Here is a 5,750-nt window from a genome sequence, read left to right as displayed (position 1 = left end):
AACATGGCCACAACATGAATTCATACTGAAATTATCTACAAGTATTTACAACAAAGAAATAAGATGAACATCATAATTAAAATTAGTATATTCACAACATTACTTTACAACAAAGTGTACTTATCTCAGTATGGGGATCCTTCCATTCCTCAATGAGCATACATGAACAACTATCACACCTTAAGAATCAAACAACACTCATAACTCATGATTTGGAGAAAGTGGTATTATTCATGTTCAATGAACATAAATCTGATGCTAATGAATAACTGATAATTGTTTTCTCTCCCTCCTTCTTTTTCTTTGAAGGATGCTCTTCTTATTTATACATGAATTAGGGATATCTACTCAATAAATGTAGATCCCTTAAATATCTACTAGACCCATACTTGTCTCAATTTATCCCTAAATACTAGATACAAATCCCATGACACATCAAAATCTCCATGATCTTTCTCCTTGGAATATGGTCCACCTCTTGAGTTGAAATTCGAATTTGATCTTGGGAGGCCACATAAGGTTGCCTTGGAAACTTCCAAATGATCTACACATGTCATCAAACTCAAGCCACTTTTAGGTATAAGCAAATACATGTTATTTCTCTAACTTTTAATCATAAATTCACTCTAAATACATGAAATTAATAACTTTGGAAAATGAAATATAAACTCATATGGTAATGGAAATATAGGGTTATGTAATGATAATATGATGAAATGAGGTGACAAAATGAGGATAAAGGTGAAAATGGAGTGAAAATTGATGTTAATTTGGCAGCCCAACATACCCCCAACTTAAGTTATTGCATGTCCTCATGCAATCTATTACATTGATCATGATTTGATCTTTTGAATTGTCTTGCTTTTACATGAACTTTGGCTGATATCAATTTTTTAACTTCACATAATTTTATTTTTGATAACTTTGTTCCTTTTTGCAAAGTCTTCTCTCTTAAAAACATTTGATTGCAACATATTATTTTGGTTGGTTCTTGTGTGACAACCAAAATTTGATTAGTATTGGTTCTTGTGTAACAATACTTTCATTGTTTTTGTGTTGCATCAAAAGACTTTGAAAACATTTAATCAACCATTCTTTCTTTGATCATTATTTGCAAAACATGTAACATTTGAATCATAATGCAATAGTAGTTGTTTGGGAAAAGTATGTTGGTTAGGATGATATGTGTAGAAAGGACATATATGACATATGGAAGGTGATAATGGAGTATGAATGTGAATATGAACATGGTGAAACATTTTCCAAAAATTATAATTTTAGTATTAAAGGAATTGTATGATAAAAAGTTAGAAAAGAACATACCTTTACTTACCTGAGTGGACAAACTGTGTATATGTAGAAAAGTGTAGCTTCTGCTGTTGAATCATGGAATGAAGAATACAAGAATATGATCTATGTCTTGGTTGCATATATGATGGATGAAGTCGCGAATGTGGATCCTTTATTACTACTATTGAATCTGTTGAATCTACTCCTGAATCATATAGTCTTCATCTCGTCCCATATCATGGCACACTTCTTTCCATGTGAATGAATGTGTCGATGTCAAACATGGAAAGAAGTCATTGGATTACCGACCATTGATGAATGTCGTTAACCAATGCGAGGCAAACTCACCATTAATGTCAGTGAGTGCCAAGGTACCCAAGTACATCTTGTGAAGTGTGAATGAATGAGCTGATGTCAAGCCACTTGCAAGATCCAACAAACAAGAGACATTAATGTATTCCCATTGTTCATTGGTGAGAAGGCTTGCCATTAGGGCATGCAAGCCTCAAGGTACTAATAATGACTCTAGTCTTTGTCCCAGATAAGGTGTTGAGGTCGATGGGTCAAGACTTGTTGAAAGGTGGGCCTTAAGGAATCCCACATCAGTCAACGCGAGTTCATACAAAATGATTGGTAGGACTATAGATACAAGATGTTATGGCCAAACAGTTTTTATGGCAAGGAAAGCAAGGCAATGTAGAGAGATGGATGGTTTATTCGTGAGGCAAAAAGATGAACTGAAAGGTAGGAAAAAATGTATGCGACTCAGAAAAGTAGACATGTATGAAGTCATGATGGATGAGGCGATGAATCAATGGACTTTAACATGGATGACTGATGAGGCTTTGAAGGAGAAGTGTGGGTAACATATCATGACGCAAAAAAAATTTCTCTGTAGTGACAAATGTCACGACATATGTAATTAACTCCTTCAAGCTTTCAATAATGAATGCGATTTCGAGAGATCACATCTACATGGACTTGAATCGTTGCGCACCTGTAAAAGCTTAGTACAAATCTTGCATGAAAACTGTGAGAGCTTTTTGAAGGACATAAAATGCAAGTATAAATGATGGCAACAAAATAAAATAAAATAAAATAAAATTTACCTGTTGCCTTTGTGCGCAAGTTCCTTTGAATTAACACCAAAAAATTTAGCATAAGTTGTTTTCAAGAGTTATGAAATGTCTATTTGCAAAATTTCCAATTTTTTCATTTATTTTTTATTTTTTATTTTTTTCCTTCGTTTTGATTGTTTTTTTTTTAATTATTTTTATTTGTTTTGATTTTATTTATTTTTTATTATTATTGTTTTGACTTTTTTTTATTGTTTTGATTTTTTTTTTTAAAACTAAAACTAAAATTTATTTTGTATCCAAAAAAAAATCCATTTTCTTTTTACTGGACTCTACCAGACTTGGAGCAAATTCACAATCATTTTTTTGTTTTGGAGTATATTATATATTTGAATTCATTGCTCTCATAATACGACAAAACCCTAGAAAGAATGGATTAACAAAATCTGGGTAGTTGCGTGTCACTCTAAGAACTTGTTCAGCGCAACAAGACTGGCCATTCCATATTCATCCCAGCCACTCTTTGTTGCAACTATATCATCACCATGGCAGTTATCAATACACAATATGAACAGGAATCTGGATCAATTCCATCTGTGTTTGGTCAGTCAAGTGGTGTATGTATTCTGAAAGCAATGATTTCATAATGGTCGGATCTTGTACCGTTCCTTCATTCTTTGTAAGCAACGTATTTCTGAACTTCCTTTCTACGAACCTGTTCAGAAAAAGATCAGGAAAACCAGATCTTCTCCTCCGCAGCTTGTCTGTTCATTAAATTCTAAATCCTTTTTCCACGTAATCTGGCAAATAAGGCTTCAAAGAACCCTGAAAATCTCTCAAATGGTTATGAATTTGAGAAAATTGCTCATAGAGAACACAATTCACCCAGTTTTGAAGAAAACCCATGTTTTATTTTTTTTTAAATTCGCTTCCATTTGGTCATAAAATGAGTTTTAAAATGATGAGTCAAAACTGCTGCGTTTTTGGCCTCTGCTCAGGTAACTTTGAACAGGGGCGCAAAAACCACACAGGCTTGTTTGGTTTCTGCTATGTTTTGACTTCCGTGTGTGACAACACTATTAATAACCCATTAAATTGAAAGATGAGTGGAATTTTTTCATTTAAATATTATGCGTTCAACTGGAATCCAATGCCAGATTCTTAGTAATATTCTAATAGCAGCTTACCTTCAAGTGACAGATCCAATTCCATGTGCATAGTCCCCTAGAAAAGATCCAAATCCGGTGCCAAAAGTGAGTGAAGTGCAAAATACAGATTCATATATATATATCCAGATCGAGAGCCATAGTCCGCCGTTCCTGGAGGTGATGTTATAACATTGGCACGTGTTCAAAGAAGTAATGTTCCGAGATGAGCACGTGTTTCTACTAATGATTGATGCGGAGGCTAAGGCACAGTCGAAGATCCAGTTGATCGAGTCAAAGCAGCAGGAGAAGCAGAGGAGCAAGCAGTAGATGCAGTAGATCGAGTAGGAGATTCAGTGTTAGAAGCAGATCCACTAGCGCTCTCTTTCATGACTATTTTTCTCTTCATACGACTCCTCCATTCTCCAAATAGAAATGAAAGTTGCACTGGCAACCCCCACGAGAGCTCGATATTTTTCATTATAGTTTATTGGCGAGAGTGGGAAGAAAGATCGTTGAAGTGCAGCAAAACCCCCTGACATAAAATTAATAAGCAGAACAGCACAGTCAGCCTACTCGAACAATGCATCAAGGTTTTTCAAAAATCAATACCCTTTATGACTAAAATCCTCCTTTCCACAGAATGTCGTATTCATGCGTACCTTTGCTATCCATCCACCATCGTATGGGCTTCTATAAACCAAACCAGGAGAGCTATTAAGCCCAGCGTTAATTGGGAAAAATACATCACTGGTTGATTTCACACTTTCTTCAATTTCTTTTTAAATGATGAGTGCCCCTTTTGAAACAGTAGTTCCTACATCTGGTAGTTAGACAAACACAACATCTCCCAAATGCCCCTAAGCATAGTCAGATATTTCGATAACAAGAAGAGGCCCATCAACTTTGACCCACTTCACTTGAATCGGTATATTTCAAGTCTTTTACAACAGAAGCGAAACCTCAGGAATAAGATAAAGGAGATCCCAAAGGCGTCCGAGATTCGATGCAAATACTTTTCATCTTGAGAGGAGATGCAGCAGCTCTTGAAGCCCGCCATGCCACCTATCGTGGCTCCACGATTATGAATTGATAAGGAATCCTATGCTCGAGTAGATAAGGAATAGATCCGCAGTATCGGGTGAATATTTCAAAATAAAATATCTTTCTTAAATTTCAAATTGTGAATTTTAATGAGCCCGACTTTCCACATAGTCAGATGGATTTTGAGGATTTTGCTCCCAACTAAGCTTAGCAGAGAGGAATGTTTTATTTATTGAACAGATTTTTTTTAATGGTAATGTCTTCTATGATGCCTTTGCTGCTAATCTTTTAGCTGTATATTCAACAGAGAACCCAATCGTCCAATGTTAAGCTGGCTTTCTTCATATGACACAAGTTCTGTCTCCGAACTAAAGGCGTTTTGGGTTGCAGCGGGGTATAAAATCAACGCTATAAAATCTCCAGCACCCAGAATTGGGGTTCCTCTGCAACACTCCAATCTCCGGATCAGAAGCTCTCCACAGCGTCCTTCCACGCTCACACGACATATTCATAAAATGTTTTTTTATTGGCGTGTTTTGTTTTGGTTTTTTACAGGTTGATTCCAAGCAGAAGGCCAAACAACTAGATTGGAAACCTGGTGAATGCTGGTTTATGAATGAATAAAAAAAATTCAACTTCAGACAGTCTGACACATGCTCATCTGATGCGCGGGTCGCGATAACGCGAAAAGCTGGCCATCACTGGTACACCGCCTCTTCACTTGTCCAACCGTCCAATCTTTTTTCATTTGACATTTCCCTACACTATCGGCCGATGATCTCACCTCAACGTCCCTCAACACGTTCCATAATTTGCAATAGACATTAGATTCACTTTTTTCTTATGTTTTGTTTTTTTACCGTGATTTTTTTATTGTTTTTTTATTTTATTTGTTTTGATTTTTTTAGTTTTTAAATATATAATTTTTTTGTTTTTGTTTGCATGGTTATTAAGAACTAAAAGTTAAAAAAAAGAAATTTATTTTAAAACAAATTTGATTCATTTTCTAATGGTTTTTTTTTTCAAACTAAATTAAAATTATTTTTTAAAAATAAAAATTAAATTCTATTCCTAAATCTTTTAGGTTGCAATAAAAGAAATTAAAATTATTTCTAATGAATTTGACTTTTATTCTTCATTTTTTTTCATTAAAATAAAAAACTAACTTATTTATTTTTTATTAAAATAAAAAAAA

The sequence above is a fragment of the Pinus tabuliformis genome, chromosome 8 (genome assembly GCF_031772625.1).
Source record: "Pinus tabuliformis cultivar Carrire ecotype Pingquan chromosome 8, CPIR1, whole genome shotgun sequence".
In the NCBI taxonomy this organism is placed as follows: Eukaryota; Viridiplantae; Streptophyta; class Pinopsida; order Pinales; family Pinaceae; genus Pinus; species Pinus tabuliformis.
The sequence above is the reverse complement of the archived record's forward strand: the minus strand, read 5'-3'. Positions refer to the sequence as shown.